General features: G+C 38.3%; 1 long non-coding RNA gene across 1 annotated transcript; it reads left to right on the plus strand.

Moving 5' to 3' along the window:
* Positions 1 to 7,709: 7,709 nt before the first annotated feature.
* Positions 7,710 to 8,285, plus strand: LOC126600444 (uncharacterized). Its single transcript, XR_007615447.1, has 2 exons — positions 7,710 to 7,801; positions 7,918 to 8,285. It is a non-coding gene; the product is annotated as an uncharacterized LOC126600444 (long non-coding RNA).
* Positions 8,286 to 25,906: the final 17,621 nt, after the last annotated feature.

Here is a 25,906-nt window from a genome sequence, read left to right on the forward strand (position 1 = left end):
ATGGAGCACGAAGGTTGACACACATTGGGACTTTCTAGTTATCAAGCAGTGGTGCTGTTCTTTTACCCTTGTGGGTAATAGTAGGGTAGCTGGACCTTCAAAATTTATGTGTCTAAACTTTGTCAGAGATCTTTGGCAAAGTTATCTGTGGTACCCGAGGAGCTGATGTTGCGTGTGGAAAGTGGTGCCCCTTCGAAATCCGGAGAGTGGTGCCTCTTCGATTTTTGAACCAAGAGCCCTATTGCCCTTTCTTTTATAAGGGCACCAATTGTGTGCAAGAAGTACATTCATAGAGTTATTGTTTATAGGAATTTTTCCTTTACTTTAGAGATTTATTGCACCTCATTTCTCCTTCATCATTTCTGAGAATGTCTGGCTCATCTGACCGTCGTTTTGACTTGAACTTTGGTGAAGAGGCAGCTATGCCTTCTCAAGACAACATATGGCGCCCATCCTTCTTATCCCCTACTGGTCCTCTTACCGTTGGGGACTCTGTGATGAAGAATGATATGACCGCTGCGGTGGTGGCCAAGAACATTCTTACTCCCAAAGATAACAGACTACTTTCCAAACGGTCTGATGAGTTGGCTGTTAAGGATTCTCTAGCTCTCAGTGTTGAGTGTGCAAGTTCAGTGTCTAATATGGCCCAACGCCTATTTGCTCGAACCCGCCAAGTTGAATCATCGGCGGCTGAAGTGATAAGTCTCAAACAGAATATCAGAAGGCTCAAGCATGAGAATAAACAGTTGCACAGGCTCACACATGACTATGCTACAAACATGAAGAGGAAGCTCGACCAGCTGTAGGAATCTGATGGTCAGATTTTACTTGATCATCAGAGGTTTGTGGGTTTGTTCCAAAGACATTTATTGCCTTCGTCTTCTGGGGCTGTACCACGTAATGAAGCTCCAAATGATCAACCTTCGGTGCCTCCTCATTCTGGGGTTCTGCCTAATACTGAGGCTCCGAATAATCACCCTCTAGTGCTTCCTCTTTCTGGGGCTCTGCCTACTGCTGAGACTTCTTCTGAGCAACCTTTGTGAAGGCTCCCTCTTGTTTGTTTATTTTGATTCATGTGTATGTACATATTTGTAACTTATCAGAGATATCAATAATGAAGCTTTGCTTCATTTCAACGTATTATGTTAAATACACCAAGGCCTTCTTCACTAAGTCCTTTAAATTTTTCATTTTGTTGAAGCTTGTATGTTGAAGCTTTATGAGTGAAGCATGTAGGTTGAGGTTGTGCTCCCTTAATTTCCTGAGTGAGGAAAACTTCTCGTTTGGAGACTTGAAAAATCCAAGTCACTGAGTGGTCGTGAGACTTCCGAGTATCAAGGTACAGTAGCATATGGTAGGAGTTCCCTAAGTCTCCGGTCGAAGGAGTTGACGAATGAGGCATTTCCTTTTTAAGTGGTAGCCCAAAACTCCTTCTTCATATATATTTGTTATGAAAGTTGTTAGGCCCAAAGAAGAGGAGGCCGAGGCAATTTTTTTTTTTAATTTTCGATTTTTTTTTTGAATTTTCGAATTTTTGAATTTTTGAATTTTTGAATTTTTGAATTTTCGAATTTTTGAATTTTTGAATTTTCGAATTTCCGAAAATATATATATATATATATATATATTTTAAAGTTTTGTAGGTGAAGCTTGTAAGTGAAGCTTTGGTATTGAAGCTTTGTAGGTGAAGCTTTAAGGCTGAAGCTTTGTTGGGCACCATGAATTGATTTTGCTTCACACTATCTTGATCAAGATAGTGTGAAGCTTTTGTAGGTGAAACTTTTGTGTTGAAGCTTTGTAGGTGAAGCTTTTGTGGGTGAAGTTTTTGTGGGTCAAGCTTTTGTGGGTCAAGCTTTTGTAAGTGAAGCTTTTGTGGGTTAAGCTTTTGTAGGTGAAGCTTTTGTGGGTCAAGCTTTTATGGGTGAAGCTTTTGTGGGTCAAGCTTTTGTGGGTCAAGCTTTTGTAGGTGAAGCTTTTGTGGGTCAAGCTTTTGTGGGTCAAGCTTTTGTGGGTCAAGCTTTTGTGGGTGAAGCTTTTGTGGGTGAAGCTTTTGTGGGTCAAGCTTTTGTGGGTCAAGCTTTTGTAGGTGAAGCTTTTGTGGGTGAAGCTTTTGTAGGTCAAGCTTTTGTGGGTCAAGCTTTTGTAGGTGAAGCTTTGAAGTTGAAGCTTTTGTGTTGAAGCTTTTGTGGGTGAAGCCTTTGTGGGTCAAGCTTTTATGGGTGAAGCTTTTGTGGGTCAAGCTTTTGTGGGTCAAGCTTTTGTGGGTGAATCTTTTGTAGGTGAAGCTTTTGTGGGTGAAGCTTTTGTAGGTGAAGCTTTTGTGGGTGAAGCTTTTGTGGGTCAAGCTTTTGTGGGTCAAGCTTTTGTATGTGAAGCTTTGGAGTTGAAGCTTTTGTGTTGAAACTTTTGTGGGTGAAGCTTTTGTGTTGAAGCTTTTGTAGGTGAAACTTTGTGGGTCAAGCTTTTGTAGGTGAAGCTTTTGTGGGTCAAGCTTTTGTGGGTCACTTTTGTGGGTCAAGCTTTTGTAGGTGAAGCTTTTGTGGGTCAAGCTTTAGTAGGTGAAGCTTTTGTGGGTAAAGCTTTTATGGGTCAAGCTTTTGTGGGTGAAGCTTTTGTAGGTCAAGCTTTTGTTGGTCAAGCTTTTGTAGGTGAAGCTTTGGAGTTGAAGCTTTTGTGTTGACGCTTTTGTGGGTGAAGCTTTTGTGTTGAAGCTTTTGTAGGTGAAGCTTTGGAGTTGAAGCTTTGTAGGTGAAGCTTTGGAGTTGAAGCTTTTGTTGGGTACCATGAATTGATTTGCTTCACATTATCTTGATCAAGATAGTGTGAAGCTTTTGAAAATTTGTAGTTGCCCTCCATTGATGAAGCTTTTGTTGGTGAAGCTTTGGAGTTGAAGCTTTTGTTGGTAAAGCTTTTATGGGTGAAGCTTTTGTGTTGAAGTTTTTGTAGGTGAAGCTTTGGAGTTGAAGTTTTGTAGGTGAAGCTTTGGAGTTGAAGCTTTTGTTGGGTACCATGAATTGATTTTGCTTCACACTATCTTGATCAAGATAGTGTGAAGCTTTTGAGAATTTGTAGTTATCCTCCATTGATGAAGCTTTTGTTGGTGAAGCTTTTGTGTTGAAGCTTTGTAGGTGAAGTTTTGGAGTTGAAGCTTTTGTTGGGTACCATGAATTGATTTTGCTTCACACTACCTTGATCAAGATAGTGTGAAGCTTTTGAGAATTTGTAGTTGTCCTCCATTCATGAAGCTTTTATTGGTGAAGCTTTTGTGTTGAAGCTTTGTAGGTGAAGTTTTGGAGTTGAAGCTTTTGTTGGGTACCATGAATTGATTTGCTTCACACTATCTTGATCAAGATAGTGTGAAGCTTTTGAGAATTTGTAGTTGCCCTCTATTGATGAAGCTTTTGGTGGCATCATAAATTGGTTTTGCTTCACACTGTCTTGATCAAGAGTGTGTGAAACTTTTGAGAATTGTGGTTGCCCTCCATTGATGAAGCTCTTGTTGGCACCATAAATTGGTTTTTCTTCACACTATCTTGATCAAGAGTGTGTGAAGCTTTTGAGAATTGTGGTTAAACTCCTCTGATGAAGCTCTTGTTGGTACCATAAATTGGTTTTGCTTCACATTGTCTTGATCAAGAGTGTGTGAAGCTTTTGAGAATTATGGTTGCCCTCCATTGATGAAGCTCTTGTTGGCACCATAAATTGGTTTGGCTTCACACTGTCTTGTTCAAGAGTGTGTGAAGCTTTTGAGAATTGTGGTTTAACTCCTTTGATAAAGCTCTTGTTGGCACCATAAATTGGTTTTGCTTCACACTGTCTTGTTCAAGAGTGTGTGAAGCTTTCTACGAGTTATAGTGTTTGCTGTTATAGAGGGGAAATGTTTGAAGCAGATGCAAGAGGGCTGAATAGCTTGATCTTCGTATGCCATGCACTGAAGTTATTGTTAGCTTGCAATAAGACTTTGTTAGTGACTATAACTCTTATTGGGCATAAGTGTTCCCCTAGTTGAGTTGTCAAGCTTAAGGGTTTTTGATTATTTGTGAATGCTAGGAGTTCACATGTACAAGTTGTACCACTCGTCTTCTGGTAATTGGAATGAATGGTGAGTTGCTTTCATCACTAGGTTGGTGGTACGAAGATGAGTTCCTTCATAACCTTTCATCACATTTTATCACTTGGTTGGTGGCACAAGGATGAGTTCCTTCTTCCCCTGGTTGGTGGCATGAATGACAAGTTGCCAAATGATATTAGAGTACGGGTTGTACATTTCATCACCTGGTTGGTGGCATGAAGGAGAGTACAGGTTGTACATTTCATCACCTGGTTGGTGGCATAAAGATGAGTTCCTTCTTCACCTGCTTGGTGGCATGAGTGGCAAGTTGCTAAATGATATTAGGGTACGGGTTATACATTTCATCACCTGGTTAGTGGCATGAAGAAGAGTACGGGTTGTACATTTCATCACCCGGTTTGTGGCACAAAGATGAGTTCCTTCTTCACCTGCTTGGTGGCATGAGCGGCAAGTTGCCAAATGATATTATGGTACGGGTTGTACATTTCATCACCTAGTTGGTGGCATGAAGAAGAGTACGGGTTGTACATTTCATCACCTGGTTGGTGGCATGAAGATGAGTTCCTTCTTCACCTGGTTGGTGGCATGAGTGGCAAGTTGCCAAATGATATTAGAGTACGGGTTGTACATTTCATCACCTGGTTAGTGGCATGAAGGAGAGTACGGGTTGTACATTTCATCACCTGGTTGGTGGCATAAAGATGAGTTCCTTCTTCACCTGGTTAATGGTATGAGTGGCAAGTTGCCAAAAGATATTAGAGTACGGGTTGTACATTTCATCACCTGGTTGGTGGCATGAAAGAGAGTACGGGTTGTACCTTTCATCACCTGGTTAGTGGCATGAAGATGAGTTCCTTCTTCATCTGGTTGGTGGCATGAGTGGCAAGTTACCAAATGATATTAGAGTACGGGTTGTACATTTTATCACCTGGTTGGTGGCATGAAGGAGAGTACGGGTTGTACATTTCATCACCTGGTTGGTGGCATGAAGATGAGTTCCTTCTTCACATTTCATCACATGGTTGGTGAGAATAAGGGCAAGGTGTCGAGGCATATTGTAGCAAGTGTCGAAGACACAAAGTATGTTGAACCTTTTTTAAGCACAGTTGGCTTATGTATGGATGTGTTGGAATGTATGATGTTTATGTATGAATGTGTTGGAATGTATGATGTTTATGTATGAATGTGTTAGAATGTATGATGTTTATGTTGATTGATATGAGTGATGCTTATGAATGTTTTGCTATGCATGAAGGGATCCATGCTTTGGATATGTGAACCATGTTGGTTGTAACACTTAGTATCACATACTTTGTGTCAAAGTATGCATGTTGAAGCTCTGAGTTGGAGTATAAGGGTAGGTCAATGTAGACCAAGTGTTCCAGTGCTAGGAATGCAAAAGACTCTGAAGAAGTTATCTGAATTCCCTTTTCTTTAAATATTTGCCGAATGGCTTGTGTGAGAAAAGATCTTAAGCGGTTGAGAGTCAAAACATTTGTAATGTGTATGCCTTCTTATGATAGCATTTCCTTCAGTACATAGTCCTCCACTTTGAAAGAGTGAGGCTTGGCCCCATAGTTATAATAGTCAACGGTACGTTCACCCCTGGTTGTCTTGATACGAACTTTAATCCCTCTTGTTGTAATGGGCTTGCTGAGAGTAAAAATCCTTCCTCTTACCAAGAGACAGATACGTTTGGTGACTTAGCGAGTAGCTAAATGAGGCAGGAGATGATGCAATGGGTGTCTGAATGGCCAATATCTCCTCACTTGGTAGAACTTCACTTACATTTCCCACTTGTTGATAAGGGTTAACCATATGGGGGTTCCTTTGGTATGTCCTTACTTCGGCAGAGGCGTGGTTGTAAGCCTGTGCCATCACCTCAGAGTAAGTCTTCCAAGTGTTGGCATTGATCATGTACTTGAAGAAACAATCACGTAGGCCTGCCGTGACAGCCTTGAGGTCGGTCTTGTCATCTGCCTCAGTGCAGCGAGAATACTCATGGTTGAAGCGACCGGCATACTCTCGTAGTGAATCGTCCGGCTTTTGGCGAATAGTGTACAAGTCATTAGTTTAGAGCTCCGCCAGAGAAGGTGGAGGGGAAGAGAAGACATCGCTCTTCGTTGGTGTGCATCTGATATGCCATGGTGGACTCAAAGAGGTTAAGGTGTTCAATTGGGTCCTCCCTTCTAGTATAGAGTTGTAAACCAAGCTTTTGTTTTGTCTTCGCTTAAAAAGGGTGTCGAGAATCCTTTTTGTGAAAGGGCCAGGCCTGGGTTGGTTCCAGTCAGGTATCTCGGCCTGACGTTAGGCCTTCAACTTGTTTACTTCCTCAAGGAGCTATAGGACAAGGGCCTGTGGTTTTTTCTTGGACTAGCCGTACTGACTTCTAGGGCGAGTCTGTCAGAATACCTCAAAGTCCCATGTACCTTCATTTCCTCTAGGATCTGTCGTACTTCCCTAGATTGGCAGCTGGCCTAGGTCGTGGGAAGGGACCGAATCTTCAGAAACCCTTGGGTCATTGATCTTCGAGCATATGTGGAGGGGATTCTCTCGACGTTGCTTTAGGAAGTCTCGGCAGTCACGATAAACGACTTTCGATCATTCCAACCCTTCTGCAAGAATGTGTATTCCTCCACTTCTTTTGCTTCGGGTCGAAGCATCTGAGTTGAGAGAAGTCTCATGTTGATCAATATTTTGATGATTAGCTAGCTCCTCATCAGAGATACCCATGTCGAAGGGAGGTGACCCTCCATGTTGAGGGGCACCCAGATGATGGTTGATGTCTACAGGGGCAACGAGCTCGCGTGTTTGAGTACGCCTAGTTTCGTGGATCGTCTCAAAGAGCTTCTCATATTGCTCCTGGAGGATCTCATTATTCATTGTTATCTTGTTGTTCTGAGCTTCTAGGTCATCAACTTTAGCTTGAAGAACAACCCTCTTTCATTCATTCTTTCGTTGTTTCACACTAGGTGCAAGAGGGGTATCATTCTGTGTATTGTGGCTTCCTTCGCTCCCCATGTTGGAGAGGGATGCCTGGTCAAAAGAGAGTGTACGAATGGTGGAAACCAGCTTGGCAAAGCTGAAGAGAGTGGGAATAAGTGTCGTTCCCACAGACGGCACCAAATGTTGATGCACAAAATCAGTGAGGACTTTGGTACAACAGAAAGTGTTAAGTTTGTGACCTTCGCTAGATTGCTCCGGTCACTAGTGTGGATAAGTATGTAAATGGATAGGGTCAGGGAAGCAAACACAAGATGTACATGGTTCACCCAGATTGGCTACATCCACGGAGTAGAGGAGTTCTCATTAATTGTGAAGGGTTTACACAAGTACATAGGTTCAAGCTCTCCTTTAGTGAGTACTAGTGAATGATTTAGTACAAATGACATTAGGAAATATTGTGAGAGAATGATCTCTATTTATAGAAGAGAGTTTCTAGTTTCATTATGACATTGACATGTGTCGTGTTGTGATTGGCTTCTGATGTTGACATGTGTCACACTATGATTGGCTTCTGATGTCGACATGTGTCGCGCTGTGATTGGCCTCCTGGTTGAAGGGAAACTCTTCTGGGTCCTTGATGGTATAACGTTGAACGGTGCTCAGTAGTTTCGGGATTAGTCAAGTATGGTACAAACAAAGCTAATTAGAGAAATCCCTCATAGGCTTTCTGAATGTGCAGCAACTTGCAAAGGCTTTTATGTGGATGTGTTATCAAAAACTTAGGTAGCTATTTATCAAATCGGGCTCTCTGAAGTTTGTTTGGTGTTATCAATTTAGTTACAATATAGTTATCCGGGCAAAGCTTCATATCTGATGAAAAATCTTCGGCGACAATCAAGCATAAGTGAAATTGACACAAGCTTGCAACCAGCTTACCTTGCGTCTGCAACCCCACCGTCAAGCACATCAAATCCAATTGATGAAAAAAGGACAATTCAATTGATATAGTTGAAGAAAAATTTGACAAAAGGAAAAAAGAATAGAGAGAAAAAGTGATTGAAACGTGATGCAAATTAAGAGAGGGAGAGAAAGGCTGATATAGGAACTAGGAACTTTTTAGATATAGATTTTTAATCACTGAAGGTTAGGACCAACTGTACGTTTGATATTTTAATTGTTTAATTGTTACTTGATGTCGGTTATGACCGCCATCATGTCAAAATTTAATGTTGCTTCTAACCGACATAAGGTTCGATATCACTTTTAACCAACATTATTGTTCTTTTTTATTTTATATTACTTTGCTTATTGGTGGCGGATTAAGGGGACTAACCGACATCAATACCATTTTCGTGACGCTAACAATGGTGTCGGTTCCTCTATCTGACATTGCACGATTTGTCGGATTTTTACTTAAAATCCGACAGTAATTGGGGTTTCTTATCGGTTTTTACACCTCCAGTGATAGCCTCTTTTGTAGTAGTGTGTGTTATAACACACATGCACCATATTCAACAGCTTTTAGAAATGCATTTCCCAAATGAGTTTAAATTTCAGCTTCAATACACAAAGAAGATTTTCATTGATTTTTGCAAACATGAGGTTGATCTGATCATGGAGTTGCTCATAACCCTAGGAGGAGGAAGGAGGAGGGAAGAGCACATAATACTTAATTTAACCTATTGATGGAACACATATACCAGCAATGGTATTAAGACCCGAAATAGCTAGCTATTGTGATCGTCATGATAAAATAACACAAAATGTATTAGCTGCTTGTAATTTGATTTGGAATTCATATATATTCTTAGCAGATGGAAGGGTTCAGCTCATGACTCCATCTAGATGATGATGTATTAAGTAGGAAAAGACTTAGGGCTGATTTGGTATTGCTGTGCTTTGAAAAAAAAGCTGTTTCTGCTGTGCTGTGAGAATAAGCAGCTGTGAAATAAAACAGCAGAGTGTTTGGTAAACTTTTTTTGTAAAAGTACTTTTGGAAAAAAAAAGCAGTATGATAGTGTTTGGTAAACTTTTATGTAAAACAGCTGAGACTGTGTGAAATGACCAAAAAAGGTATAATACTATATTATTATTATGATATTTTATTTAATACTATTATTTTTATGTGAGGATTTTGTGTGGCCGTGGGGCCCACACCCCATTTCCCTTATCCATGTGTCTTTTTTTCCCTCTACACTCTCGAACTCTCTCGAAAACTCTCAGCTCTTTCTCTTTCTCTGCACTCTTTCCTCCACCGAGACAACCCCACACACAAACCTTCAATCTCATACCATCTCACCTCAGCTCTCTCTTTCTCTACACTCTCTCTTCCTCCTGCTCAAAATCTTCGGAATCAACCACTTGAGCTTGAGCTGAGTGAATGTATCGGTGAAATGGAGAAATAGGTTTTGGGAAATTAGGGTTCTTGATGGGTTTGGAGCCGCCATAGCTCGGTGGACGAGACGACGTCAGAGGATGGGTATGTTTTCCTCCGATTTTCGTTCAAGACATTTTTCGCCAGCTCATACTCGATCCAGTTCCGGTAAATGGCGTCGTCAAGGACCTGGTTGGCAAGCTTCTCCCAGTCCTCGAAGTTGCGAGCGCTGAGATTTTTGGAGACCCACTTAAGGTAGGCTGAAGGGAGGTGCCCAACATCTTGCCCTTGTATTTTCCGAAGTCGATGACTCTCTTTGGCAGGCAGCAGTGTTAAAGGGGATAGAGAAGGTGGTTTGGGGGGTTTTGTGGGTTTGAAGGAGCAGGAGAGGCGGAGGGGGTGAGGAGAGGTGTAGGAGAGTGGTGGGTTTGACGGAGGAGCGTGGAGGCGGAAGAGAGAGCTCAGGGTAGGATTGCCAGAAACTTTCATTAAAGGGTCACTGTTCACTCGTGTTTTAGAGGTTTGCACAGAAGCTAAAAAGCCAGCTTTTCAAAGTTGCATTTTGCTGCTTCTGTTTTTTTGGCTTTTTTTCACCCAAAACTGTGAAAAAAAGCTAAAGCTGGAAGTTTACCAAACTTGACCCCCAACTTTTTTTAAAATCACCTCAACCCCAAACCATACCTTAAAGTGCCAGAAGTTTCGTATTCATGTAATTAGTTATTTTTATACTAGATGTACTAGAAATAATAACTTTATGTGTTTTGACTTTAATTAGGTAAAGTTTTTCTAGTGGATTGTGGATTTCCAAATCGTCGCCACTTTTTAGCTCTATTTCAAGGTGTTTGATATCATTTTTAAGATTTTGCTAGTAACAATCATGACCTCATAAATGCAAATGAGTTGTTCAATCTTCGACATGCTTCCTTGAGAAACGTAATGGAAATGATATATGGTATATTTAAATCTCAATTCACAATTTCTAAGTCAACACTTCCATTTCCAATTAAAACACAAGTAGAGTTAGTGTTAGCTTGTGCAGTGTTGCACAACTTTCTTTGCAAGGAGTCTCGTCTTGATGGATTTCCAATTGAACCAGAAGCCAATGAATCTGAAGATGAAGCAAATTATGATGAACCAGGTAATCAAATTCAAGAGCAACAATGATAAATTGCTAATGCATGGAGAGTTACAAATGTGGACATATGATGTGAATGATAGGGTTCAAATATGACAAATAGAGGGGATTACATGTTTTTACGGATTAGATTATGCAATTTATGTTTGAAAAACTTTAATAGCTAGTTTATTTTGTAAGCGAAAACTTCAAGATTTGGATGCCAATGTTTTCAATTTGATAGCTAGTTTGAAAACATTGCATGTGTACATGTCAAAAGCAACATCCTCCTGCGAACTTGTCAAACTCAAATAGTACTCCCATTGGTCGTCTATTCCATCTAATTGAAACTTTGCATGTTATGTTGTTCTTTGGTTGGCTCTGAATTGTCATACGTTGTTCAGCTAGTGCGGTTACGTACGGGTAAATTATGTTTGTGGAGATGAGATTTCATGCATGCATGCATGCATGTACAATATTAATTAGTAGCTATGTCAGGTTGATTAGTTTGATATAATTTGTATTCCTTCCCACTAGCTTTTGGGTTTGTTTGCTAGTCCTTTAATCTGAAAGCAACTCTTGCAATTAGACTGTCAATCAATACCCAATTAGCCAATTAGGCCATTAAACATGTATATCCTTTCAAATTTAAATTAATAAGATGGATTAGCCGGTAAACGCACTTAACTTATAAACATATTACTTGGTATTAGCAGCTGCTTTTGGCATAGACATATATATATATATATATATATATGGCTAGAAATTAATTATAGAAGGGATATGGTGGATGTGTACTGTATACATGTAATCAAAACCGTTAATATCATGTGAAAATATACTAAACATGTACATGCATTTGAAGAAAAAAAAAATGCTTAAGCAGATCCATTGATTGACTTGATAAATTAAAGTAACAAGAGTTTTAAGCTCAATTAACTCATTTTAAAAATAAAAGCCCCCAATATATTTTTTAAAACCTAACTTCAATGTAGTTTTATATATAGTGTTTAAATGAATTTATCCTTAACTCGAGATTCAGAAATTGGATCCCTCTCTCACAACTTTATTTGATTATTAAAATGGTACGATTATTATTTGGCACTTTAAAATTTTTATTGTGCACACAAAACTTTTGATGCATAAAAAAATACTCGTGAGGAATTCACAATAAAATCTTCAACAGTGCTGATAATAGCACCATAAAAGAATTCAACACCCACATACCAAATGAACCTCTTTCACTTTTTTTTTTAATTTTTTTTTATTTTCTTCTAAAAAAGGGGCCATTTGGTGACTTCGTCATGGCAGCCTATCATTTCGAGGGTCGAAAAAACTTATAAAGGCATTTCAGCCTCCCCTTGCCACTATTGTGCGATTTACCAGTGCTAGAAATTGAACCTAGGCAAAACATGATGTATATGGGTTTGGAATTCATCCCCACCACTGAATCACTGCGTGGTGGTTTAACCTCTTTCTGTTTTCATTTTCTGGAAAAGTTGTTAGTCTAACCGTGTAATGTAACAAGACTAAAATTTCCATATCTTTAAATATCTCATTAGAGTTGGAAGTTTCAAGTTTCAACCATGAAACCCTAAATCCGTTGTACATTAAAATCTGCTCTCAAAGTTGTACATTTGAAATCTAGTGGTACTCCTCTTTACCGGAAGTGAGAGATTTTAGGTTCGATTCTCGTCAAAAGAGAATTTAAACCACATTATCGTTAACACATTGTGAAGCTTAGCTAACTTTCTCATCCTCTTAACGTGATAATATTATTTATTAAAAAAAAATTCTAGTCCCAATAAGTAAAGTTCACAGTGAAGTCATAAATAAATGAATATGTAAAATCCCAAATCAGAGTTAAAACATTTTAATTTGCAGTAATAGTAAGTGCCATGTGGTTATATATGTAGTGCCAAAATAAATTTGTTCTTTTCTGGTTACAAATAAATAAAGAATGAAATAGGCAAAGAGAATGAGGTGGCCAATAATCCACGTCCAATCCCACATGTTTTAGAAGATTAATGTTCTTGACAAGGTCAAAAAAGTGGTTGAAAATAATGACTTAAGTTAACCAAGTATATATTATTGGCAGGATCTATGACATTACTTGGGAAGAATGACTATTGAGTCATTGACCGCTACAGTTTAAACAATGCGATAAAGTTATAAGCTATAAGATGAGAGTTGTTGGTCACATCACATGCAGAACTGGTAATTTCATTGTTTATTATTTTATGTAATTATGTGTGTGTTACGTATGATTCGCCCACATGTCTACTAATTTGTAACAGTTGAGACATTTCAATTGTGGAACCTTTAGATAGTGAAATAAACAGAGATACTGTTCGGAATAAAATAAGGATAATGCTAACTATATCAAATTCTTAAATTAAATGGTGTGTCATCAATAAGAAATAAGCACATTAATTAACATTTAAATGATAATCCAATCATCAACAATTATGTTATTTTGTTTACAAAATTTAATTTAAAAATTTAATCTCTCTAATATTACACATAAAATAAATCAATGAAATCGAGTATACGTGGTTAACCAAACCAAGCCAGCCGACTGTTTTTGGAACATACACCATTGTATTTTTAGTTCTTCTATTGACAATGCTGAGTTGTTTAAAGGATTTAAACAGTATAAAGTCGTATAAACGGCATGCAATGACACCTAACGTCACTCCACTTTACTATTGTAATTACATTTATGTTTAGGGAACTGTTATTTGCACTTCATAAATCTCATTCTACTCTTTATTAGTGTATTTTTCTTTCTAATTATAGAAAGTTTGGAATGCCAATAATAATTCCCTACGTATATTATATTTTGTAATAATTCTAAAATCGAAAATACAAAATGTATAAATCACCTCAACAATACTAGAACATGTTCTAAACTGAAAAAAGGTTGCTCGAAATATATGATGTTTAGGGATGGATCAATTTAAAGCGTTAATTTTCAGATTGCAATTCTTAAGTCATTGTGTTCAAATTTTTTAGTATTTAAAAAGTTGTTAGAGAAAATTGTGTGCTAATTTTTGTTGATTTAAGTAGAAGTACAATATTTTATGGCTTGATACAAAATGTAGTTTGTTATAGGTATCGATATTCTTTAAGATGTACGCAGAAAATTGTGTGCTAATTGTAAATACAAAATGTACGTAGAAGTACATTATTTTAAGTTGTTATAGATATTGATATTCTTTAAGATCTCAAGAGAAAAAAAGTTCAATAGCAATGTAATTTGATTGTGAAGCCAAATTAAGGTACATATATACAACTCTTATACACTCTTTCTTTGCCTCAAGCCTCACAAAAACAGAATCTGAAATCCATGCATATCCATGCATTTGGTTAGCGTCTTTACGCGTACATAGTGTTTTCATATTTAAGTTGATTTGATGGTATTTGATTTGTTAATATCTACATTTACATCAACTCTTTCAAATATTAGATGTTATGTCTGGAAGTTCATTTTTCTCCTTATGTAATATAGTGATAATAAAGTAGCAGTTGAATATGCATTGTAAGATCATGAAATGCAATTAGAGCAAAAATACCAAAAGATGAATAACATAACTAGACATACGATCTATCAGATTCAGAGAGGCTATATTCATACCCATATACATAAAGATCGATGCATATGTATCACCTAATACTTGCGCATCACCAAACCCTTCACTCACCACGTTAAAGCCAAGAACATGCTTGTGAACATTTGCTACCATGTATAAGAGAAACCAAACTGAAAGTGAAAGCTAGGTCTCAAAGGCTGCACATCATTTTTGGTATTATTTCTTTTGTTTTTCTAATTACGTAGACATAACTTTTCTTCTTTCCCTACAAATTCTGACATGATAAGACATGGGTATCTTTTTTGTATTTCGTTTTTGTGATATATTTTCTCTCCTTTCCCTAAAGTCAGATTTTATGATCGAATGTTTATAATTATAATCATTGGGTAAAGGAAACTAGAGAACGTGCATCTAGGATGGTAATGAATCTAATGATGGTCGACATATTCTCATGAGAACTTGTCCCGTATCCGTGTGAAGCATGTTGGATCAATCATTGACTTTAGATAGATCATTTTGTTTTTTAAATCAAATAAATGTGTCGCCAATGTTTCTTGCAAACCTTTCAATTAAATACGAATGTTAATTTTTTTTAAAGTGTGTTGGGAACGATTTTTACACAAGTGTGGAAGAGGAAAATAGACATGTTAGACATTGTTACACTACTATATATGTTAATGCCTAAGTTAGACTTAGTGGAGGTTAATGAATATGCAAGGTCTAGTTTATTGGTAGAGGAACATACACCTCTCCATGGTAAATGACCATGTCTTTATATAGTAACAAGCATGAACTCGACCGTGATTCTTTCGGGCACATGAGGAGTCCCGTTATTGGCTGATTTGAGACCTGCATAAACCATCTATTGAGTCATTAGTCGTTTGACTTCAAAAAAATGTAAAAATATGTGCCAATTAAGAATTTGGTTTAGGAATATCTCTTAACCATCAAATATCATGACCTATAACTGGGTTATGATTAGAATTACAATTAGGGGTGGGCATAAAAACCGCCAAACCTTAAAACCACATCGAACCATATGAAAAAAAAAAAAACTGAAAAGAACCGTGTTGACTAGAAAAGTCAAATTTGAGTAAAAAACCAAACCGAACCGTTTATTAATAATAAATAAATAAATTATATATACACACATGTTATGGTATAATAGGTTGAAAAATTAGTTTTACCAAGTTGTAAAAGGCTGCAATTTAATAGAAGCTAGAATTTTTTTTTTTTTTTGGGTGCAATTGCTTGTTATATCTGATTATCTTATGAAAGTGTTCTAATTTTTGTGTAGTATACTGAACAAATTGACCCCAGAGAAGTTTGACATCCTCAAGGGCCAACTGATTGATTCTGGAATTACCACTCCAAATATTTTAAAGGTTTGTATTAACTAAATGTCTTTGAAAACTTCTTACTCCATACTAAGCTATTACTTTCCTGCTGATGAGCTTAAGGGTTCAATTTGAATTGCAGGATGTTATCTTTCTGATATTTGATAAGGCTGTGTTGGAGCCAACCTTTTGTCCTATGTATGTGCTTTTATGTTCACTCCTTAATGCAAAACTTCCTCATTTCCCACCTGAGGAGGCTGGTGGGAAAGAAATCACGTTTAATTTATGTTCAGGATACTTGAAAGATCACATCATGTAACGTTACCAGTCCTCACTTTGAATATTTCTTTTTGCTTGCTGCTGTTGTGTTGTATGCAACTTTATATAATCAGTTTTAGAAGATGTATTTTTTTTTTGTTGAAGAGTTTTAGAAGATGTATTTGAATGCATGATGATTTGGTGTTCAAATAATTTAGTATTCAGAACCGTAAAACGGCAAGAACCGAATCGGAACCGGTGTGGACCAAACCGTAAGGTTCTAGTAATAAATTTAAGCAGAACCGCACCATACTGAACCATTGATATTTTCCAATTTCGGTTTCGATTTAGGGGTGGAACCGCACTGTGCCCACCCCTAATTACAATCCGTTGCTGATCCTGAGGAATCATTTCTTATCCAGCCTTAGAGCATCCCCAATAGGTGTTTTATCCTCCTTGAGACTATCACATTTGTAACTTTAATGAAAAATTTCATCCCCAATAGGCCAGAAAATGGGGCTACTGTAAAGTCTAGTTTTAAGTGTTTGGCTTTCCTTGTCAAATATTATATTTGTGTAACACATGTTCAATTTAGTTGTAGACTACATTATCTGATTATGGGATGCTGCTACTGGGATTAAACATTCAAGGACGTGGCTCGCCTTCGTCAAAGGTTCGTTCATGTATGTGCATCTCATACCTCTATTTGTGTTGCATTCTATCTAGGTTAATTGTCTAGTCAGTTTTGCGCATGATGCGAAATATATAAGCACACAAATTAAACCCTCTTTTTATCAATTGTAGCGAAGTATGTAAGTAGGGATCGTTCTAGGCCGGATATTAGGAGGGATTGCTAAATCGCTTGAAAACTGACTCATAACGTAAAAACAAAGTTTAAAACACTAAACTAGACTCAAAGAATGCAAAACTAAACTCTAAAACACTAAAACAAACCAAAAGACTCAAAACAGCACAGAAACACTCAAAACTGCCTTAAAAACACAATCTGGCAGTTTTGAACACAAAACACAATTTGGACGAAAATAGGTTATAACTTGACTCAAGACACTTAAAAACACAAACTAAATTGATTTCTAACTAATCTAACACTTCAAAACAAAGGGGGATTTGATTTTGACGAAATTGAAAACAAAACAGAAACTTTGTAAACTCAACGGTTTTTAAAACGAATTTGGTTAAAGTGAATGGATGGAAAGCTAGCTAAGGGGTTCTTCTCCACACATGTCACACTTGCATACAAAACGATTTCCAATTGCTTTTCAATAACCCATGAATTCTTAACACCCCAAGTTAATTAGATACGCTTAAATTAACTTTCAGATTTCCCTTAAGTCAATGAATTGGATGGAAAAAGCGCATCGCAATCAAATTATTCCTCAAAAGTTCCCTACATGAAAGCGCATAATAGAGATACAATCAAAGATCATTATGTTCAATGAAAATCATAAGTATTGACGAAGCACTCATAACTATGAAAGCGCATGAAACTTATGCCAAGAATTTACTTAACGCGATTGTGATCAACAACCTTCACTACTTATGAATATAAGTTCATAACGATTAGGTGAAAATCCCTTATATCCTAGCATTAGATTTATGCATGAAAATTAAGCGTGCACTCTCAACCAACACACACAAATCAGTTTAATTCAAATAGATAAGCAAATTGAATCCACAACTTATGAAACGCAATTGAAAGTAATCAAATCATATAGCAAGCATAAACATGGTTTCGAATCCCCCCTAGCCAAGGGGGGGTTTAGTTCCTCATATGCATAAAGCAAAGATAAATAAGTTTAGACATTGAAATCCAAAGAAAGAAAACACCTAAACACTCCAACTTGGGCAGCAGGTGCATCCATAAAGTTCCTCCTTCCTCCTTGGTGCAGCACAGAGATTATGGATAGGTTCTTGGGGTTATGAATGGTGTAGAATGGATGGGGGTAGTATGGTGGTGTTTAGGATGGATTGGTGGTGCGGCAAAGGGTGGTTTTTGGCAGGAATTATGGAGAATGGTGGTGGAAAGCTGCGGCAGAGAAGAGGGTCAGGTTTCTGGCGTGAATTTATGTGTATGATGGGTGGTAATTCGGCCAAGGAGTTAACATGAGTATATATAGGCACTTAAAACCCAAGGGTGATCAGATATGGACTTGGATAACCCAAATCTACAAGGAAAAAGGCTTAGAAATCAGAATCCACAAGGGAAAATGTCCACAAGGTACGGTAGGTTTGGATAGGGTAAGATAAGGCTTCTAGAAAGCCTTGCAAGGCAAGAAAAAGGGTTCTAGAAAGGGATAAGTGCGGCAAGGATTAGGGGAAAAAGGATAAGGCTTCTAGAAGCCCAAAACCAAGAGGAAATAGGATCTAACCCACGGCAAGGATAAGGAAATGTTCTAAAACCTTTCTTTTTGTCTTCCAACGCTTAGGAACCTTCTAATGTTGCTGAAACTTAAGGCCATTTAGGTTTAGGAAAGATCAACCCAAAATATCAACTTTTAGGCTTAACTTTCCTACTTCAAGTAGGAAACCTTGTTTGAATAGGAATCTTCATTCTTCTAGGAATCCATCTTCAACTAGGAATCCCTCGTTGGTTAGGAATCCTTCTTCAATTAGAACTTTTTCTTGGACTAGGAATCCTTCTTGGACTAGGAATCCTCAAATCTTCAAATCTTCAATTTCGTCCAAACCTTTTGTTCCAAGCATGTGCTTATTCAATCCAAGCTCACTTTTGCTCCAAAAAGCTCCAATTTGCATCTCTTTGTATAATATGCCCTTAAAACCTGAAAACACATGAAAATAGCTTAAAAAGATTACTTTAACTAAGAAAACATAACGAAAATGCATAAGAACTAGCTAACTAAGGCACATAAATATGCTCCTATCAAATTCCTCTACACTTAGCTTTTGCTAGTCCTCGAGCAAAACAAAGAAACAAAGAAAAACAAAACGAAACAAAACAAACAAACAAAACCTAAACCTTCCAACGTTTACCTCAGAGATTTCCAATGCACATGACATATTAAAAATCATCATTTCCACAGATTTTAGTCATCTTCACACTTAAACACATACTTAATCATAGTCACCACATACTAGTTCACATTTAACCAATTAAAACAATGTTTTGAATGTAGTAACATGCCTTAGAGAAGTTGCTCAATTCCTTACAAGATATGCACTCAATTTTCACTCAGATTTTCTAACTACACACCCTATACTAGTTATATGTGAGAAGATTGATGTAAACATGAAAACGAACGCTCACATATATGTATAACAAAGAAAGCAATTTCCGGAGTTAATAAGCATTAAGATATGATCCCATGAATGGAATGCTACTACTTAGATGCAAGAACCAGTGACACCATATGCTCATACCAACTTCAAACTCCACAAATTGAAACACATAATACTCAAGATTGAAGTCAAGGGTTGTAACGGGGCTTGGGGTATTGGCTAACAAAGAAAGATAGGGATAACAAACGTTCTTAAAGCAATAGCAAGCAAAGCAATGAAATTGAAACTTAGAATTCACTTTAGAATGCAGAAATCAACTTCTAAACATAAAGGGAAGATTCATGCAACACTTAGGGTCAAATTCAAGCGTTTTGGACCATTTCTTCAACAACCATACTTTAGAGCTTGTTTTCCCATCTTTTCACTCTTTTCCATACTTTTCACAACTTTTCTTTTCTTTTTTTTCTATTTTCCACGAATTTTTTCTTTTCTTTCTTTTTTTTTTTTCTCTTTTTCTACCCGTGCCACATTAAAGACTTTGGCACCCACATACATCCTTTCCCCCACACTTGTTTTCTGCAATACATTAATCAAAAGGAATTCATCTTGAGTCATGCTTTACTATGATTCAAGAACAAGGGTATGGATAGTCCTAATCTAGGCTAGGTGAGGATAGTGTGGGTTAACAAAGAATATAGGCTACACAAGGCTCAACGAGGTTAAAACCTACAAAACAAATGAACATGGGGGACACAACAATTTGGCTTAAGTGGTGGTCACTACACAACTTCATCTTGAATATGTGTTATGCAAATCAATAGCATGCTTTGAATGAAATGGGCATGAGTTCTAGCATTTGGAACTAAATGATGAAACGCATTCTAAGTAGTAACCAAGCAAAGACTAATGAGATCATGCAACGACTTTAGAAAACAACAATGCACAGATTATTAACTCTCCAAATAAACGTTTAGGCTCAAGTCTCACAAGGTTGTAGCGTTAGTTTGAGTTCCTTCCTTCAAGCATGTTACAAAAACTAATTTTTCCTTTGTGATTACATGTGAATTCATAAGTTATAACCACAACCAAGCATAAACCAAAGAGTAAATCAAACTTCCATCCATGTTTATAACTCTCTTTAACAGTCATGCAATTAAATACCGAATCCTCATCATTGTGTTGGAAGGTACCCTAAGACACAAACAAATACACAAAAACAAATCAAAACAACTCTTTTTTTGGTTTTTTTTCAAAACAATTTTTCAATTTTTTCTGGGTTTTTCGGATTTTTATGTAGAACACACTAAAATGCATCAAAATAGCTTAAAAACCACTTAAAACAGCAAGGAACAACATTGGAAGTTATGGGTGATAAAACCCTACGAATTTGCATTAAAACACTTTGGTTACCCCTCCACACTTAAATCAAACATTGTCCTCAATGTTTCAAGCATAAACTAACAAAAACAAACATAAACAAACAAACAGCAACTAAACAAATCAATATGGCAGAAACGAAACAACAACAAAGAGAAGGGTTTTAGGAACGCAAATCTGGAATTGGAGTGCTTCCTTGGTCTTCCTTTGTTGAATGCATGGGTTGCCTCCCAAGTAGCGCTTTCTTTAATGTCGTGCAGCTGGACGAAGCACCAATTCACTCCCCATTGGAGCCCACGGCATGCAAGGGGATGTCATCCACGGCATGCTCCACAAAGTTGTCATAGTATGGCTTCAATCGGTGCCCATTCACCTTGAATTCTTGTCCAGTTTTCATGCTTTGGATTTAGACTGCACCATGCACAAAAACATTAGTAATAACAAACGGACCAACCCACTTGGAACGTAACTTACCAAGAAACAACCGAAGGCGGGAATTAAAGAGTAACACTTTCTGCCCGATTGAGAATGATTTGCCACGAATCATCTTGTCATGAAAAGCCTTGGTCTTCTCCTTGTAAATCCGAGCATTCTCATATGCTTCATATCTAATCTCGTCCAGCTCATTTAATTGGAGCTTCCTATGTACTCCAGTGGCATCAATATCCATGTTAAAGGTCTTGACCGCCCAAAATGCCTTGTGCTCAAGCTCCACGGGCAGATGGCAGGGCTTACCATAGATAAGCCGAAAAGGTGACATGCCAAGAGGAGTTTTGTGAGCCGTTCGATAAGCCCACAATGCATCATCCAAACGCATGCTCCAATCCTTTCTTGTTGGACCCACGGTCTTCTCTAGGATTTGCTTGATCTCTCGGTTAGAAACCTCTGCTTGGCCATTTGTTTGAGGATGGTAAGGTGTAGAAACCTTATGGGTGACATTGTACTTCCTCAACAACGCCTCAATGGTGCGGTTACAAAAATGGGAACCTCCATCACTAATTAGAACTCGAGGCATTCCAAACCTACCAAAAATGTTAGTTTTCATGAAATCTGCAACCACCTTAGAATCATTAGTACGGGTGGCTTTTGCTTCCACCCATTTCGAAACATAATCCACTGCGAGTAATATGTAAAGGTAACCATGCGATGAAGGAAAAGGACCCATAAAATCGATGCCCCAAACATCAAAAATTTCAACAGGAAGTATGACATTTTGCGGCATTTGATCCTTTGCCCCTATATTACCCATTCTTTGGCAACGATCACAAGACATGCAAAAGGTTCTAGCATCTTTAAATAAAGTTGGCCAATAAAAACCACATTCTAAAACCTTAAGGGTAGTGCATTGTGTCCCAAAGTGTCCCCCACATGCATAAGTGTGACAGAAAGTTAAAATTGAATTAAATTCCATATCATGCACACACTTACGTACAATCTGATCCGAGCAATATTTCCACAAGTATGGATCATCCCAAACATAAAATTTAGCATCCTTTTTCAATTTATCACGTTGGTTTCTGTTTAGGGTGTTTGGAACGTGTTTGGACCCCAAAAAATTTACCAAATCGGCATACCAAGACTCACTTACCTTTATGGACAACAATTGTTCATCGGGGAATGTCTCGGCAATAGGTAGGGACTCCTCATTATGCACCATTCGGCTTAGGTGGTCAGCCACCACGTTTTTACTTCCCTTATTGTCCCGAATCTCAATGTCGAACTCTTGAAGTAGCAACATCCAATGAATTAGCCGTGGCTTGGCTTCCTTTTTAGTGAGCAAGTATTTCAAAGCTGCATGGTCAATGAAAACAATTACTTTAGTACCAATTAGATATAATCTAAATTTATCTAGAGCAAACACAACGGCAAGAAGTTCTTTTTCCGTAGTGGAATAGTTCAATTGGGCATCATTCAACGTCCGTGAGGCGTAGTAGATGACATGCGGCCTTTTGTCTTTCCTTTGGCCCAAAACAGCTCCTAAAGCGTAATCGGACGCATCACACATAAGCTCGAAAGGTAAGCTCCAATCTGGTGGGACAATGATTGGTGCCGTGGTCAACAACTCCTTGAGTTGATTGAATGATGCCGTGCATGCCTCATTAAACTCAAACGTCACATCTTTTTATAGGAGTCGGCAAAAAGGTTGGGCAACCTTTGAAAAGTCTTTGATGAACCTACGATAGAAACCTGAATGGCCAAGAAAAGAACGAACCTCTCTAACCGAAGTAGGAGAGGGTAAGTGACACACAAGATCTATCTTTGACTTATCAACCTCAATACCGTTTTTAGAGATAATATGACCTAAAACTATGCCTTGTTTAACCATGAAATGACATTTTTCCCAATTAAGAACAAGGTTAGTTTCAACGCAATGTTTTAAATCAAGCTAAGATTATGCAAACAACCATCAAAAGAATCACCAAAGACGCTAAAATCATCCATAAAAACCTCAATTATTTTCTCAACATAATCAGAAAATATGCTCATCATGCATCTTTGAAACGTGGCAGGTGCATTACATAAACCAAAAGGCATGCGACGATAAGCAAATGTACCAAAAGGGCATGTAAAAATGGTTTTTTCTTGGTCCTTGGGTGCTATGACAATTTGATTATAACCAAAATAACCATCAAGAAAACAATAGAAAGCATAACCGACTAACCTCTCAAGCATTTGATCAATGAACGGCAATGGGAAGTGATCATTCCTTGTAGTGGCGTTTAGCTTCTTATAGTCGATACACACCCTCCAACCAGTTTGAATGCGAGTAGGCACAAGTTCATTCTCGGCATTTGCTACCACCGTCACTCCGAATTTCTTCAGAACGCATTGAACGGGCGAAACCCACCTATTATCCAAGATTGGATAGATAACTCCACAATCTAAAAGCTTGATGACTTCTTTCTTCACAACTTCCATCATAGGAAGGTTGAGTCGGCGTTGAGCCTCTCGAGATGTTTTAAACCCCTCCTCCAAAAGTATGCGATGCATGCAAGTTGTGGGGCTAATTCTTTTGATGTCGGCGAACGTCCACCCAATTGCTATTTTGTACTCCTTTAACACCCTCACTAACTTACCTTCTTCTTGTGCCGTGAGTGAGCATGAAATAATGACGGGCAACGTTTCATCTTCTCCCAAGAAAACGTACTTTAAATGACTAGGCAATGGCTTAAGTTCAAGTGTAGGTGGCTGCACAACTGAGGGAAGCATCTTTTTAGCCAAAACTGAACTTAAAATAGGGTCTAAAAACTTACCAGATTGTGGTGGCAATGACTCAAGGGCAGCCACCATCTCAATGACACCATCACTAGGGGCCACGACAAAGGAGTTTCCATGCATGCCATGGGTTCCAATGGTTGCTGCTTCAATGTTTTGCTTGTCCATTCCTCGTGCAATGACCAATTCAAGTGTATCGTCGTTCAATTTGTCAAAATGGTCCTGCGCCAAAGAGTCAATTACATCAATAGCAAAACATGAATGATTCTCGCTAGGATATTTCATAGAATCAGAAAGACTGAAATTAATAACTTCCCCATCAAATTCCATCGTCAATGTTCCATTAAACACATCAATCTTTGTACGAGCAGTTTTCATGAATGGCCTTCCAAGGATGATGGGCAATGAAGGGGCATCGTCTAACTCATCCATCTCAAGCACGTAGAAATCTGCCTGAAATATCAAATGATTAACCTACACTAAAACATCTTCCAAAACTCCCTTTGGATAGGCATTAGATCTATCAGCTAATTGTATAATCACACCATCATTTTTCAACTCTCCTAGGTTCATAGATGCATAAATTGAATATGGCATGACATTTATAAATGCACCTAAGTCTAACATGGCAGATTCAAACCTAGTATTACCAATGACACAAGGAATTGTAAAACTACCCGGATCTTTGCATTTAGGGGGCATTTTGCATTGTAAGATGGCTGAGACGTTTTCACCTACTTTTACAACCTCCTTGGTCGAAATCCTCTTCCTAGCAGTGCAAAGTTCTTTAAAAAACTTGGCATACATCTTAATTGCATCCAAAAGGGGGATATTAACTTGAACTTTCCTAAATGTCTCTAGAATGTCCTTTTTAGCTTCCTCTTTCTTTGTTTGCTTAAACCTACTAGGAAAAGGAACATTCAAAGGAAAAGCATTAGTAGGAATTGAATTGGACACGTACTTACCTTTATTGGACAGATTGGATGGCTTAGGATCATTTAGGGCCTACGGCAATGGTGTTTCCACCTTTGCCGTGGGTTGGCTTTGTTCCTCCTCTTCAATTATCAATTCTTCCACCTCGTTTGGGGCTGATTTAGATGGTTGGGGGGCTGTTCCCACTTGTTTTCCACTCCTTAGCATGATTGCCTTGGCAGATTCAAAGCCTCCTTTTGGATTCACAACGGTTGAACTAGGCAACTTGCCTTGCTCTCGAAATTGGCCCACAAACTTCGCAATCTGCCCTACTTGCTTCTCCAACTCATCCACCTTCTTGTCCTTAATTTGCATACTCTGCGCCATAGAAGTTAGTAATTGAAAAATATGATCATTATCAATAGAAGAACCTGATTTGTTTTGGGTAAGTTGTGCTTGGGGTTGCGTTGGTGCAAACGACTTTTGATAGAAACCTGGGGGTTTGTTGCCTAAATGTGCTATGTTGTTGGCCTTGTTGGGGTTCTCGCCATTTGAAATTTGGATGATCCCTCCATCCATCATTGTATGTATTAGAAAAGGGATCATTTCTTTGTTGGTATGGCTGCCCAAAACCCACGGCATAGAGGGTCTCCCACCTTCCATTATCTATCAACTGTGGGCACTTGTCCATAAGGTGTCCTTGCATGGAGCACATGCCACAAGCACTTACATTTTGTACTTTTGGTCCTTCCACAACCTGAGAAAGAAGAGTAGTAAGGTTAGCCATTTGATTTTGAAGTTCGGAGATGGCACTTACCTCATTCACTTGGTGTTGCCGTGGGGTGCTCCTTTGTCCAACACCTTCGTACTGTTGAGCATTCAGCACTCGATTAGCAATCAATGTCTTTACAGCCATGGGGGTTTTGTCCATCAAAGCTCTTCCTGCTGAGGCATCTAGCATTTGACGTTCGATTGGCAGAAGCCCCTCGTAGAAGTATTGTAAAAGAAGCTCATCCTTCATTTAATGTTGTGGACAATAAGTAACAAGAGATTTAAAACGTTCATAATAAGTAGGAAAAGATTCACCTTCATCTGTTTGAATTCCACTTATCCTTTTTCGTAAAAGAATAACTCGAGAAGTTGGGAAAAACTTCTCCAAGAAGGCCCGTTTCATGCTCTCCCAAGATGTGACAGTTCCGAGAGCTAATTCATACAACCAATCTTTCACCTTTTCCATGAGAGAAAAGAGAAACGCCTTCATCTTCAATATGCTCCCGTCAACGTTGATAGGAGTCATGCTTGAACACACCACCTCGAATTCTTTCAAGTGCTTGTTAGGATCCTCCATGGACAACCCATGGTACTTCGGAATGTGGTGTAGCAAACTTGACTTCAACTCAAATTCCTCGGTCTTTCCTTGGGCAGCCGCGGGATATTGAATACATAGGG

This window comes from Malus sylvestris, chromosome 14 (genome assembly GCF_916048215.2).
Source record: "Malus sylvestris chromosome 14, drMalSylv7.2, whole genome shotgun sequence".
Taxonomy (NCBI): Eukaryota; Viridiplantae; Streptophyta; class Magnoliopsida; order Rosales; family Rosaceae; genus Malus; species Malus sylvestris.